This window comes from Taeniopygia guttata, chromosome 4A, assembly GCF_048771995.1.
Source record: "Taeniopygia guttata chromosome 4A, bTaeGut7.mat, whole genome shotgun sequence".
NCBI classification, from domain to species: Eukaryota; Metazoa; Chordata; class Aves; order Passeriformes; family Estrildidae; genus Taeniopygia; species Taeniopygia guttata.
Window position 1 is genome coordinate 6,655,658 of NC_133029.1, and position 15,748 is coordinate 6,671,405.

The 15,748-nt window shown below is 47.0% G+C and overlaps 1 long non-coding RNA gene across 3 annotated transcripts; it reads left to right on the top strand.

Moving 5' to 3' along the window:
- Nucleotides 1–283: 283 nt before the first annotated feature.
- Nucleotides 284–9,045, top strand: LOC115495223 (uncharacterized). Of its 3 annotated transcripts, XR_012055965.1 has the most exons (4): nucleotides 284–1,254; nucleotides 3,643–3,780; nucleotides 5,925–6,045; nucleotides 8,126–9,045. It is a non-coding gene; the product is annotated as an uncharacterized lncRNA (long non-coding RNA). The 3 variants fall into 3 exon arrangements; XR_012055964.1 differs by having other exon boundaries at nucleotides 3,643–6,045; XR_003960389.4 differs by lacking the exon at nucleotides 3,643–3,780 and having other exon boundaries at nucleotides 297–1,254.
- Nucleotides 9,046–15,748: the final 6,703 nt, after the last annotated feature.

Sequence of the window (15,748 nt, forward strand, 5' to 3'; positions counted from 1 at the left end):
AGCTCAGCTTTGTGACTTTAGCCGAAAATTGAGCACATAGGATCGTCAGCTTCTGTCAAACGTGTCCTGCACGGGGGCAAAACTCTTCTGGGGGCAGAGCGGGAGTGAGAGGGGGATTAGGGGTGGAGTGGGACAGAGGTGCCCCAGAAGCTCTGGGCACTGTGGGCGAGCAGGAGGCAGCTGGTGGCACAAGGGGCTGTGATAAAGCAGCGTAACTGGGCAGGGGGAGGAATGTCACACCCTGGCAGCAGGCTGGCACACACACTGGCGTGCAGGATGCCATGGCTTTCCTGCCGAGTGTCGCGCTGTCCTTCCTGCCACAAGAAGGCTCAGGCTGAGGGAGAAAGGTCGTGCAACAGCTGAATGCAGGCAGCAACCTGCCGCGGCCACATCCTCCAGCCTGCGCCTCTCTGCGCGATTTTTGGGGAAGCAGCAGAACTTTTTCAGCCTTGCTTTACATCAGTAACGCAGAACATCGAGCATGAAGGATTTGGAGGGAGCCTCAGTGCCATTGAGCAGCGCATCCCTGCCGGTGCTGGGAGCTTTGGAGCGCCGGGGAAGCTGCGGGGACCGGGATGGCCGCGGGATGGCGACTGGCGGCTTGCGAAGAGCAGGACCATGCTGGGGGAACATCGGTGACATCGCCTGAAGGGCTCCGATCTGCACTGACCCTGCAGCTCCTGGTGCCAGAAGCTTCTGATGCTTTCTTCCTTTTCACTTACAATCTAACCTCTTCCTTTCAGAGTCAACGCCAGCTTTCCAGATTGAGGGTATGGACTTATTCAGGCCAATAATCTTAAAGCTGATTATAAAAAAGGTTCTCCGTGGCTGTAAGGATAACACAATCCTGTGCTAGAGGGCACTTGGATCAAATTTTCTTGACAATCTGAAATGAGTGAATAGGCCCTGCTCACAGTAAGAGAGCTTTCCTAGCAGTACATTGCACATTGGCTGTTTTCCCAGCCCTGTGGAGCCTTTCAGGAGCCTGCTGTGGCACATTTTGGTTGGGTTTAGGGGATTGCACAGTACAAGCTGGGGTTTTTCCCAAGTGCTGATGCTGCAGTGTTCCCATCAGACAGCATGCAGGAAGCATCTTCCTGTTGTTTCTCCAAGTGGGCACACACAGACCCGGATCCTGGAGAAGGTACAGCAGCTCCAGCTCTGTGACCTGCAGCACACAGGGAATGTCTGCCTGCATGGAGAGCATCCAGCCACGGAGCCCTGCCCTGGTGCCCTGGCCAGCTGAGTGCTCAGGTAAGGCTGGCCTGAACGGGCCCCTGTGTCTGCTGCTGCTTTGGACAGAGATTTGGCTGTTTACTGAAAACCAAGGTGTAAATGGGCAGCACCAGCTCTGGGCTGTGTGAGAGCTGCCTGCAGGGTCACAGCGTGGGCTGGGATGGTCCAGCTGCTGCCCTCCAGCTCTGTGGCCTTACCCAGTCTGGAAAGGAGCCAGGGGAAGGTGGGGGAGCCTCATGGTCTTCCCAAAGGGCTTTGGGCTCCCTTCACAGCAAGAGCTGTGCTGAGGCTGAGTGCTGTCAGCACTGCTGCTGCTGGGAATGCTGCTTTGGCCCCTGGACCAGCGGCTGGCCTCGTTGTGCCTGTGCTGCACGTAGTTTTGACTGGAGCTGGGAGCGGTTTCTCTGCTCTTTCATAGTTTGCCTTCTCCTTTGCACGTCTCCAGCAGGAAGTGCAGATTCAGCAGGCATTGTATGCCTCAGCAGCCTGCCAGCTGCCTTGCTGAAGCTAATTCACAATTCAAGTCACTCCTGATAAGTTTGCAAACAATGTGCAGTGATTTCTGAGCTAGATAGCAGCTGAGCCCAACTCCTCCACTTGAAGCTTGTCAGCTGGACAGAGCTCTGCACTCACCTAGGGAAGCTCATGGGTCAAACGTGGCCCTGATATTTTGTGCATCCGTGATGTTTCATAAACTTCTTATTTGTTTAGGTGTAGCTTTGAGTGTCATCATTATTATTGAAACCCTTGAGTGTGTGGAGACACAAAGAGCTCATATGTTTAGTGTTGGTTGAATATGAGTTAGAAATTGAATCCAGGACTTCTGACTTGCAGTTCAGTTCTTTGATCACTGGATAATTTTGTTACCCCCTTTATAACACACTGGAGTAGCCTAGGAATTTCACTGGGAATAACTCCAGTGAAAACAAGAGCGACATTTTTTATTTCAGCTAACTTCATGTGGCAGCCACTGGAAGTGTGCTCTGAGGAAGTGGCCCAGAGGAAGAGACTTTGCACTCGTGGCTCATCAGCCCTGGCAGGAAACAGGTCAAAGTTAGAAGGACTCAAAAGCTAATGAGTGAGTGGTGCAGCAAGCAGTGCAAGAAAGCAAGGCTCCACAGTCAGCAGGGGAGCTTGGGCTTCTCTGTCTCTATCCTTATTCCACTTCCTCTCTTCTTGTTCACGTCCATTTAACCAAAGAGATGCCAAGGTGATGATCTGTCAGATGAGAATTTGTAGGTGAGACTGTGCCCTCTCCTGATCTGAGCAAGCTCCCTCTGGAAAATGAGGCTGGTGCAGAAAACACGCTGTTTAATCTTCCTCAGTATGTTTTTATGAAATTAAATTGAATCCTCATGACTCTATATCTCAGCTTGGCAGATACTGTTTTTTGTTTTTTTTTTTCCAGACATGTGTAAAGTCAGTAGTCAAGATGTAGCAGCCCAAAACTGCAGGGTTTGACCATTCTGTGCAAAAATTGGTACAATACAGTGGCAGAAACAGGAATATATATTGCTCCTGACAGATGATAGCAGAGATTTTTTCCCCTAGGTAGGCTTTGGGAAGCTCTCCTTGGTGCACCTTCCAAAGGGCACAAGGTCACATCACAAAGCAGGCTTACCTTTTGGAGTGTATTTGTCTCTGTGCCATGAATTGGGTCGGGTTTTTTTTACTCCTCCTTTAGTATTGGAATTGAAAATTCAATTTGGAGAAATGTGAAAGCAATTGGGCCTAATCCATTCCTGTTGTTACTCTTTTTGTTTTCACTGGAGCTACTCCAAGGCTGAATTCAGCTTATGATGAACAACTTGTTCTCCAAAGCTGGAACTTAGGGGAGAAGGTTTTAGGGATGATCACGCAATTCTGGGGCTCCCTCTCAAACAGCTGAAGCTCCCACAAGAGGGATGATATGTGGTGAGTTCAGATTATTGAATTTAGTACAGCATTCTAGTAATAAGCCCTCTAGTCATAATAAGACATTATTATCCCTTAGAAGAATTACTTGAATAAAACCCAACTGCTTGCTTAGATTAGATGGAAAAATCCTGTTGATCTCATTTACCAGTGAGCTGCACAGACACCAACCCAGAGCAAACACAAATGGTTCTGAGCCTGGTAATCCCCATCCTGCTCCTTGTCCTCTCATCCTCTCTGGGACCGGCCCCTCCAGGGTTGCTGCCTGTGAAATGTTCACTGCCCTCTGTGCACTGACCATCTCATCTGCCGCCCAGAGAAGTCTCCAAAGATGTTACAAGCCCTAATTCTGTCTTGGTTAGATAGAAAAAGGAGGATGCTACAAGCTATGGAGAAGCTGAGTGCTACTAGCTGAGGACTTGGTGCTGTTTATTTGAGTTTGGGGTGGACAGGTTGTTTGTTTTTTTTTTTTTTTTTTTTTTTTTTTTTCAGGATCAAGGATATTGCTGTTAAGAACTAAGATGAAATTCTTTACAAATTTGCAAGATGAACCAGTCCTCACTGCTGGTTAATTCCTCCTGTGTTCCTGTGAGCTGCTGGAGGGGTCATGGCAGAGGCAAGATCCCCATGGTAAAATTAAGCTTTTCCTTCTTGGAGAAATAACCATTACTGTCTCTCTGGCTCACTCAGTTCCATTTACTTTCTAAACAACTTAGATTACAAAGGGCTCCAGGAGGGGTGCAGCACTTCCAAAGAAAAGGCCTGGATGACTTTCTCCAGTTTAAGAGAGTCTTGTGAACGTTGTGCTTCCTGCCCTTGCTCAGAGAAGAGGATTTATAACAGATGCTCCTGCAGCCTGCATTGTGTGATTTGAAAGTAGAGGATGTACCAGTCTTGCTGTGCTTGGGAGGCCAGGGCAGCTTTCTGCTGAACAACACCAGTCCTGGCAGACAAACAGAAAATCCCAGAGCCCAGCTGACACTGAAATTCCCTTCTTGCAAGAGCTCTGGTGTGCTGGGACACATCTCCTCAGCAGCTTCGCTCAGGCAGTTTCCAGTGCCACAGTCATGGTGTGTCCTTGGTCTTGCTGAGGTTGAGCACTTCTCTGTTATGCTTTGATTTTCACCTTCTTTACTTCTTCACCTCCTCCTTTACTTCTGGCCTGGGGATGCCAGCTGCTCTCCTGCTGCTGCTCCTTCCACACTGACTCTATTTTCAGTGATCCAAGCTGCACTTTGTGCCCCCACAGCCCTGACCTCCAGGGATGGTGCAGAACGTGCTAAGAATAGAAACAGCAGTACAGGAAGGGGCATTTACAGTGCTTATTACACTTAATTAGGACTAGAGGAAGTGCTTCCTTAATGCCTCAGATGATGCACTGGGTGAAATACTTTTTTCAGCAATTAGATACTTAGGAAGTGGCAAGGAAGAACCCTTCACTTTTAAAACAACAACAACAAAAAACCCCCAACTTCCAGTCTTGACCTTCTTGTCAACTTCTTGTCTTGACCTGTTCCTCTCCACAGCAGAAAATGCATCACTAATAAGCTTGTTGGGGTAATGGTCAATGAGATGCTGTTTCACTTAGATCTGGGGAGATTTTAGGGAGAAGGCAGAAAATTTGATGTATTCAAGACAGTCACTGGCTCCAAGGTCAGTCAGTGGAACAAACACCAGGAAGTCAAGAAGCACAGAAAGAATAGTTAAAATCTTACAAACCACAACATGCAGGGATTATCATACCAAACTTTGGCTAAAGTTCACATGGCAAAGAAGATCTTTGTATCTTTGTCTTCTCAGAACTGCAGCTCCTACTGTTTGTCCACCATGCTGCTCCAAGATATAATCACTTGCCCAACTTTACCTGGCCATCAAGAGGGCTGTAATTTGGACCAAGACTTCAACACTAAACAGATCAGGTTTTTGCTCAGCTGAAGCACAGGGCAGGAGGGGGTGGATTTTCCCTTCCATGGCTGTAGCTCTGCAGGGCACCCAAACACAATGAAAATGCTTGAATTCATACAACAGGGATTTGACACAGTTCAAAGGTGGGATGTGCTCAGCCTCCCTGTGTGTAAACCTCACCTTCCCTGAGAGGTAAGACTGGAGGTTTTTGCCTCCAGCCCCGCTGAGCTCTTATTTTTTCTCCTGTTTGGGCCTTTGCTTCACTTCCCTTCAAACACTTGGCTCTAGGAATTGGTACATCTCATCTTTCACTTTGAAACTCTCTGTTCCTACTAGCTACTGTGTCACCTGGGAATTGCAGATCCTAAGATTTTGGAAGCTACAAGATGTAAAAAAATAAAACTTTTAAAAACGGTATTGTCTTAATTCCCAGAGGAGATGGATTGTAACTCATGTCCTTGAATGCTCTGCTTAGGTGCTCAGCCCATTTCTCTTGTAAACTAAAATTTTATTTATTTTGCTATATGAAATATTTGCCCGAAAACTTCCTTCTATCCCCAGGTTAGTAGTAATGCCTGTGGAGAAAGACTGACTGCTTCTTAAAAATCCCTCAAGTCTGGGTGAAGGACACAGACAAGCAGCCTGGTGTGGGGAGTTGGCAGGAGTGTTTCAGATTAATTATTACACAACCTCACAGTGTAATCATTTGATTCAGGCATGAACTTTCCTGAAGCAGGGAATTTTGGGTTCTGCAATCAGCTGTGAGACCTGAATATCACTTTCCAGATGGGCATCCACACTTCTTGAAGAAAACCCCAGTTCAATCTTGGCCATCAAGGCACTGATTATTTTCCTTGGTGCTGTTCCAGAGCTCCATGAATGCTCTGTGTCCCAGAGAGGTTGTGACTGGTCTGGGGGCTGCTGGTCAGACCTGTCTGCAGAGGCCACTGGACCTGAGAGCATCGAGGGGCACATCAGGACCAGGCCCTGGTGAGTGCTGCGGATTTTATCTTTTTTTGATCCCTTTAATTTTGCTGGAGTGCACAGCCATACTTCAGGACTTCCAAGGGTTGCTTCTCTAATCTCCCCAGCAGGATTACTGCCTCTGGAAATTATGAGGGCTTGGACTGGCTATCAGCTTTATCAGGAAAGCTTCTTTCCGGCCAAGCCAGTAAGAGCTTTGCTAAGTGGGAATCTTGGGTTGAAGCTGCTCTTGTCACATTTCACAGATGGCCTCAATGAATGATTTACTAGGAGAGTAGATTAGCCAGATTCCTCCAACTGCATCTCAAGTCACATAGAGCACTAGGTTTTGTTGGAGCGTGGGCAATTCCTGTTTCTTTAGCCTCGTTAGAGTGTTTTACAGTGACTAATTGCCCTGCACTCCCTTCCCTGGGAATGGGGTGTCTCCTGGGGAGATCCACACTCCTCGCACGAGCCTTGCCCGTGCCCTGCAGCAGCCGTGCCAGAGCAGGCTGCTCCACATGGCAGGAGTCCAACAGCCTGGAGATGTGGTGTCTCCAGCTGTGCTCTGCTGCAGAGGTTCGTGTCCTTCTGGAAGAGAGATGATAAAGGAAATACTTAAAATATGCAATGAGGTGTTCCCATAAAATTATCAAATGCTTTGCTGAATCTTCCTGTGGAGAAAACCATCACTGCAGAGTTCAAGTGAACAGTGGTTTGGGAAGGGCAAAACCTCTAGCTTTAGATTTTTAACTAGTCTCCAAGGCTTGGATGAGCTCTTCTGGGGGAAGGGAGATTACCCCGTGTTTGCCTGTTACAGAGTTTCTCACATTTTTCTCCTTTACACTTGGCAACCAGAACTCTGTGTCTGTCTCTCTATGGCAATTTCTACAGATTCTGACTGTTTTAAAAGACTACAGTATTGATTTAAGCATCCAAATTGGAAAAACAGGGTTTAAAGTGGACCAATTTTTTTCTTTAGAGTGTGACTTGTTAAAGATCTTTGTTAAATTATTTACAAGGCGTGTAACAAGATGAACAAATCTTTACATGTAATCACTTGCATGACTTTCATTGTGCTTTTCTGCCCTGCCCACTATATCAAAACACAATCACAAGATCACTAAAGGGCTTCAGGGAGGGATGGGCCATTGCTATCCATGTATGAAGTGTACATGCCATAAAGCCTAAAGCAGTATTGGCATGTGCTGATCTCCTGTGAACAGGCTTTGATTTACAGCCGTCAGAGATGAGAGCTCTGGGGCTCACTGGGGGAATCAACCCCTACCAGAAATGCTTAAAATACTTGGAGTATAGCCAAGAGGCTAAGAAAAGAGGGGTTTGTATCTTCCTTTCTCTCTGCTGTGATCTCCTCTCATACAACACTTAAAGCTGTGCAAGACACAGGGATGAGAAGAAACAGCTTTGTACTCAAGACATCAAAAGTTGTTGAAGATCCACAGTCTGCCCCAGAAGTACAAGCATAATAAAATTTGCTACTTTTCTGATTTTTTGCATCACCATTTAGACAGAAAAAAATTGGCCTGAACCTACAGCCTGGAAGTTCCTTTTGGTTGAACCTGTGGCATAAAGGAGTCCCCTTGATAAAAGCTCCCCCGCTGCAGTTCTTCAGGGCTAAAATTTTGCCACCATAGCAAAATTTTAGCCCTGAAGCACATGAGGGAAGAGTTAGAAAAAGTATAGGAACACAACTGTTTAGGATGTGTAGGAACAACATTCTGTTTTCTTCTCAGTGAAGGTAGAAGTAAAACATTTGTGCACATTTCCAGGACAGAATAATGTCTGCCACCAGTTGTGTCTCATATAAATGAGCTATGCATTGGCATTTGTTGCACAATTTTTCAAGCCTATCAGTCAGCAGAACAGACCTTTATTTTGAGATGACTCTGTCCTCCTCATGATCCAACTGGCCTGTAGGAGCAGAATATTAACACCAAACATCACTTTAAAAGCAAATGGCATCCTTTGAAGTTTAAATATAAAAAAGGACAGCCTGTGTTTATGAGGGCAACACCAAATCTCAGGGGATTACTCACCATGGCAATTTTTGAGGCTATTAAGTCACTCACACAGATTTTATCCATAGGCTGCCAGACCAGAAGGATCCCTGGGGTTGCCTGAATGTGATCTCCCACCAGTGACCATCGAAGGTCTTGGAGCCCTGCAAGTCCTCATCAAAGACTGAGACTCCACTTCTCATTGCCAAGCAGATGGGGCTGTTGATCATGGTTTGAAAAGGCACTGTCAAAAGATGGAGACATTAACAGGAAGAATTCAAAGCTGTGAGAAAAGACTGAGAAATAGTGAATGTCCTTAATTTTTTAATATCTCTCTCATTATTTTCAGACGTAAGATTGTTGTGCCAGATGCACCAAATGGACACCTGGGACCCCGATGTCACACTCAGAAAAGGTGCTGGGCTGTGATTCCAGCATTCCAGCCTTTTGCTGTGCATCCCACCATTGTGCATGTCTGGAAGCCTCTATCAGCTCTGGAATACACTGCTATAAAACTTTCCCCTTGCAATGATATCTTACTTTTTTTTTCTATTCCTCCTGTAACTGCCAGAGCAGCAGTGGATCTGCTCCGACAGAAGGGATTGTTCTCCATGTGTCTGTGATACCTCAGGTTTTAGCTTCTATATTTTTCAGATTCTGTACTGCTTTCTGTACTGCTTCTGAGCTTCATATGAGGGGATGGTAAGCTTTCTTCACAGAGTAGGTAGACAAAACAATTCCTTCTCTAACTTGGGACCAAGGACAACTGACCCAAGTTTCAGGCCCAAGAGCATAAACAACATGGACTGAAGAGAGAAAAACAAGAATGGGACAATTAACTCCAATATGGAAATGGAGCAGAACTTATAAAAGCGAGTGACCCCGTGAGCACTCGTGCATTTTGTGACCATTTTGGTTCATCTTGGGTGTAGCCCTGGCTGGGCTCTTGTGCTGACCAAGGTGAGTCCATTGAGGAGATCCTTTTAATAAATCCTTACTTTATTCTTTAGCTTTGTCTGGTCTCTGTTCCAGCCTTCACAAGGCATCACCTGCCCTTGTCCATGCACAGATTTAAGATACCCCTTTTCAAAGGCGAACAGGAATTGGAAAAAGCAATGTTAAACATTGAAATTAAAATGTATTTATGAGATTACTTAAAATGCATATTTCTTACTATTTTGTGAGGATTCTGCATGAGGGCGATTGCCTGGGAGCAGAGACAGGCAGGGATAGGAAAGGAAACAGCTGTGATCCCTTTTTGGAGCATTTGCTCTTATTCATCCCCTCAGATGTATCCCAATGTAAATAACCTTTCAGATCACTTTACAAAGTGATTGCTAAGTGGGACTGAGGAGAAGGTATTCTGTAATGTAGTAATTCCTGTCTTTTCTCTTTATTTTCCTGGTTGGTCATGGAGAGGAAATGTGGCTGGTTGTTAATTTGAAAGCATTTGCAGTGGTGAAGGCATAATAGATATGAAAGTTCACAGGACTCTGACAACTGCCAATGTATTGAGGCTTGCAGATGAAAAAATGAAAGCTGCCTGTAAAGCATTCCCATTTGTCGTGGAAACCCCACAATACCCCAGGACAGCTGCTTGCCTGGGATCTGTACCTCATATGTAAGGAACCAGAACAGACATGTATTCTATTATACAAAAAGTACAACCCCACAGAGACAGGTAAATAATTTTTATAAGGGAAAAACATCATCTAGAATTAATGTTTTCTGTAAAAGATGATTTTCAGGGTTTGCTTGCTATCCACCATAATCAAAAATATGGCTTAAAGTACATAAATTACAGTCTTTTATATTCTAATGCCCTAGTGCCTCCTCTGGAGATGGATTTGGTGCTGCAAGTGTGGCTGGAGAGCTGGTGGGGTCTGGTTTGGCAAGGAGCTCTTCTGCAGTTGAGCACAAAAGTGAAACAGGTGGCAAAAGTTTCCTGGAGATGCTGGGTCTGGAGTCTTTCCTCCACTCAAGCCACTCTGTGCTTTTGCCTCCCATAACAAATAATTTGGTGAGGTTTCACTTGAAAATTAGAATGAAAAAAAAAAAAAAACCAAACCAGTCCAGGGCTGTAGCTTTACCAAGCAGTTGGATATTAGGAAAGGCTAAGCTGTGATGCAGAGGTAACACAAATTTCATGCAAGGGCTGAACTTCTGGAAAATCTCTCTCTGGTTGTTTTGGGGTGCATTTATTGTTCATGGGGTATCTTTACAAGGGTTTCAAACACATCCTTGAACTTCGGTTTGACCGGGTTGCTTGGAAGACTGCCACAAAAGGTGCCTCAAAAAACCAGGGGTATTGTTGTGAAGTTTAGGGAGGAGAAATAATCCCCATCAAGCTCCCCATGAGCCTCCTTTTTGGTATATTTTTAGCAATGGCTCCTTTTAGTTCAGTCTGTGTCAGGAAATTCTGTACTGAGCTTCCCACTGTGCCATGCTGTGCCACCAACGTCACAAGGGCAAAGCACCTCTGCGTGGAAGAGTTTATCTAATATTAATTTCCTTAACTTTGGCAGATCCAAACATTTCCTCCCATCCTTTCTTCTTCTCTCCACTTCTTGATTATGGCTTCAAATAACCAAACCAAGGAATATAGTAAACCTTGTAGAACAGGGGTTACAAAATTATGAAAATAAAATGGCCAGAGAACCCAATTGCAGGCTTAGTGTGCGCAGATATAGGAAAGTGAAAGAATACTGAAGGAAGCTTTCAAAACTTTGTTTCTTTGCCAGTGCTCAATCTCCAGACACTAATTTAGCTGTGCTAGTAATGCATTTAAATGTGTTCCTCTGTTAAGCAATATATCCCCTGTGGAGCAGCTCTGGAGCAGCTGTTAGCTACAGGCGCTCTGCAGGCTGAGGTCTCTGGGTCGGGAACACTCATCTTCCAGCAGCACAGCCCCTGCACTGCTCCACACACCCAGGATCTGTCTGCAGGAAGGTGAGTTCCAGGCTTCAAAGTGCTGTAGCTCAGCTGCTGACAGAGGCTGAGGGCAGCTCGAGTGTTTGCTGCTCTGTCAGAGGGAGACGATGTGCCTGGAGACTCAGCACTGTCCCTTGTCACACCTGGAGACTCAGCACTGTCCCTCGTCACACCTGGAGACTCAGCACTGTCCCTTGTCACATCTGGAGACTCAGCACTGTCCCTTGTCACACCTGGAGACTCAGCACTGTCCCTCATCACACCTGGAGACTCAGCACTGTCCCTTGTCACACCTGGAGGCTCAGCACTGTCCCTTGTCACACCTCTGCTGACAACAACACTGACTGCCCTGTGAGGAGCAGTGCCTGGCTGCTGCATGCTCACTGCAAGTCATATAACCTGCTGCTCCAATGCATTCAAACACAGAAACTTCATTTTCTTTAAGTTGGTCTTCCTTTTCCAGTGCCTCCACGCTTACAGAGTGTCCATGGCCAACTGAGACACCAGGGCTGAAAGGAGAACAACCTTGACTTTGTTGCTGCTAAAGAGAGAGATTATATTTAATGTAAAAGTTATTGTCTTGGGCAGCCTTCATCTCACCAGTGCACAATTCCAGAATGCTTTAAATTAAGTCTGGAGGCTAAAAGTGTGTTAGTCATTGCCCATACATCCTGGGGGAAGCAGAGCTCTCTAAAGTTATTGTTAGCATTAGGCATCTGGTTTATGTTTATAATGATTTATTCAGCAATGGGAGACAGGTAAGGAACTATTGTGAAAGACAAACTAGAAAAGATTGGGTTTTTCAAAGCTCTGAAGCCATTGTTAAATCAAAGTTGTCTGACTTCAAAAGGAATATATAACTTGATTAGATTCTTTAAACAATGTACAATGCTCACAAAGTTGGCAGCTATTATTAGAGGCAGAGTTGGTAGCACAGCCTGCTCTGGAGGTTCATGTCCCTTCAAAGTACAAGATCCTGTTCTTATGTCATGACTCTGGCTTTTGGGATTTTTTTAAGGAAAAAAAATTCAGCCAAGTACTTCAACAGCCTGTGAGAGCCAGGGAAGAATACACTATTTTTTTTCAGTGTTAGAATAATTCAGGAAATCCTTTCTTTGGAAATATCTAATGCTTCCATACTTTGAAAGGGGGACTTGAAATCCAATGTGGGAAGATAGGCTTTGTGCTAAAGAGGGCGTGCTGCCATTGCCATAAGGATCTGGCCACATTTTTTTTCAGTTTTATGAGACTCTGAAGAAGTCTAGTTTGTGTCTGTGCAGTAGGGCTTTGCAAGGGCTTAGCTGAGATTAGAGAAGAGTCTCTGCTCGTGTCTCCTCATGCCTGGCCCTCTCTGGCCTGTGCCATTGGTGGAATTGGTCTTTCTCCTCTCCTTGCAGCAGGAGCTGGGGAGGGACAAGGGGAAGCCCATCCACTGCAGGAATGTTGGAGCAGGGATGGGAGCTGTGCCTGGAAGAAGGAGCCAGTGGGACAGGGCAGGTTGGGAAGGAAAGGTTGAGAGGTTATGGTTCTTTTCCTGTTTGATCCCCTCTCCCAGCCTGATGGGTATTCCCTTCCTCTCCTGCCTGAAAAGACACTCACAAGCAACAATCCTCATTCCTCCAGGCGTGGATCAGGCAGGGAACAGCCTCTGGCTGCAGCTGCCCCAGGCTGTGGAGCTCCCACCTCAAGGGCAGCAGGGCAGCCCAGGCCCTCCTGGCATGGAGGTCAAAGCTGAGTCTGGAGATCTTCAACTCTTTGCTGAACACATGGCTATTCACCTCACCCACTTTTTGGATAAAGATGCAGCTCTGTCTCGCAGCTGATGCACTCAGCAGGTTCAGCCTCCACAGTGGCAATCCCAAACTGCTGGACAGGGGCTTCTCAATTTTCTGTGACACAGAATGGATAAATCCTTGTCTTCACTCTGTTCTCTGCCTTGTTCCAGACTAACCTGCCTTCCTGCTGAGGAGCCACAGTGAAGGGACACAGGGGCTGGGCAGCCAGAGGTGCCAGCTGCCAGAGCAGGCTGGGGATTTCCAGTGCCTACTGTTTGCCTGCAGGATGCAAACCAGGTCTGTGCAACTATACCTGCATACAGGCATTGGATTTACTTACCTTTTCTTTTTTTTTTCCATTCTCCAAAACACCCCCTGACCCAAGGGATGACCCCACCTTGGGTTTGCCACCCTGCCAAGGAAAAATTCAATAAAATGTTGTGAATTTATGGGGCATACACTGCTCATGGAGAACTTATCAGGGCTCTGCTATAAATTCAGCATGCCTGTGCCACCAGGTTCAGCCAGTTCTGGGCAGAGTCACCTGTCAGACCTGCAGTCATCCCACAATGGAAATAAACAACCCATGTTTTGCATGGTTGCCCTTCACCTGAGGCGAACCCTACACTCACCACCCATCCCATCACTCTTTGTCCTGGCCAAGGCACCACCTCAAAGATGTCCCTGGGCTGGGGAAGAGCACAGCACACCCTGAATGCCTCTGAGTGACATCCCACTGTGGGACACACACGGAGTGAGGACCAAACCAACACTCAGCGTGGGGAGTTCGTAGAGCTGCTGGAAGAAAGCCAACATCCCACTCCTGCTGGAGTTAGAAAACTGTCCCAGCACTGGATCCACCCAGCTCAGCTAGAGCAGGGCTGCTTGGCCAGACAACAGGCCTGGCTCTCTCCAAAGTGGATGAGTGCCAAAGGGGATTTTTAATTTCCAGATGCTTTAAAAATAAAAGTAAAGCCTCTGCTGTAAACTGGCTTTGAATGGATGCCTCCCCTTCAGCCAAATAGCTGACTGATACGGGTGAGCTGACTGGGCAATAAAACCTTTCACTGCAATCTGGTGCATGGTGAGCACTGGTCAGCTCTGTGCCAAGGTCTGCAGTAGGACAGGGCTCCCTGCAGAGCTGGGGGTCCCACAGAGCCTGCCCTCCCCACAGAGCCTGCCTTCCCCATGGAGCCTGCCCTCCCCACAGAGCCTGCCCTCCCTGCCACCAGCAGGCAGACCTGCTCCCTGAGCCCTCTGACTCCAGATAGAAATCTTTATGCACTCTTGATTTCCATTTTGCCCTTCAGGGGGAGGTGAAAATGCTTTGTGAGAAGAAAGTTGGCAATAGTGGAATGGGAATGAAAAGATTTTGGGGGAGTGCTGTCCTGAACATTCAAAAGGCATGTGGATGTGGCACTTGGGGACGTGGTTTAGCAGTGAACACAGTGGTGCTGGTTAATGGTTGGACTGGATGATCTTAGAGGACTTTTCCATCCTATACCACTCTGTGATTCTGTTCTGGGGTCAGGAGTGGTGAGAGGGTGACATTGTGGGACCCTGTGCACCTTGCTGGGGATCAGGACACAGATGTTTCTAAGCCTGGGTGAATCCCTCCACAAACAATCTAAACCTGGTAGCTGCCAACCAGCATAACAAGACTGGTGTATGAATTTCCAGTGTCCCTGGGCAGCCACCCAGTTGTGCTCCAGGGCCCTGGGAGCTGGGGCAATTCCTCCACAGCCCCCATAACCCAGTTTTGGCTGCCCACTAGAGATTTGGGCACCCCCAGCCTGCGTGGAGATGGCTGTTTCATGCGATCTTATTTCTCCAGAGCAGCTGGGGGTGCTTTGTGAACCCACCCTGAGACCCTGCTATGGCTGTCGAAATGTAAATGAGATGCTCTCACATCTGGGTGAATGCCAGTCAGGATGGCCATGGCAGGGACAGGGACACCTGGGGCTCTGCAGCCTATCACCTGCCAATTCCCCTCCTGCTGCCCATCACTGAGGGTTTCAGAGACATCTTTTCAGTTGTGGCTGGAGGCAGGGGCTGAAGGGAGCACACGTGGGGGCTCTCCCCTCCTGTTTGGAGGTGCTTCAGGTGTGCAGAGGCTCTGCCTGGCAGCACCTTCGGTGGCTCCTCTGCCAGGCATTGGGTGACCCAGATGGGAGGGGGGATATGTCTAATCCTTGTTCCTGTTTCAAATGATTCCCCGTGGCACCTCACAAAAGACTGAAGGGACAGCAAGCATGAAGGCAGAATAATCCTTGTGCTGGGAATGCCTTTGAACAGCCCTGGCTGCCTCCACAGGCACGGCTGGCACGGGGGCTGCCACGCGGTTCGTGTTTGGCTGAAGTTTTGGAGGTGGGAGACAGGATCCTGACTACAATATTTGCATCTGGATTGCAATTTCAAATGCCAGAACATACATCTATTTTGCTCCATGTTAGTAATTTCTTCCTGATTTGATGTGCCTGGTCATTGAGTAAGAGCCACAACAGACTTGCTTTTTTACCCTGCTCTTGTTTGGCTTATTAATTACATCTGTGACACTGCAGTCTGGCCTCAATGGATTAATTTGTGATTCTCCTGTGATATGCATGCTGTAGCAGCAGATAGTAGCACATAATCATTTAACACATGAATGCTGTCAGAGAGTTTAACCAAACCCAAAATTGCCGCCTTTGTGCCTCGCACTAACTCGTTGTGACTGCACAAAGTGAGCCCAGCTCCCCAACACAAAGAGCAATCCCAGCCTGGCCCTTTGTCTACTCTCTTTGTATAATTTCCTGAACCCTGCCCTGTTCCACCTGCTCACTAATGTTAAGCTTATTTATGGATAATTTATATGCAGCCCATTCCACAAATGCACAAACTCTCCACGCGAGTTCCCCTCCAGCCTGTAAGTCCCGAAGTCCAAACGCCTCATCAGCACTTTCTGAGCCTTCCCTGAAACACGGATGTGTTCCTGTCCTCGCACCGCCAATTCAAGCGCTCTTTTGG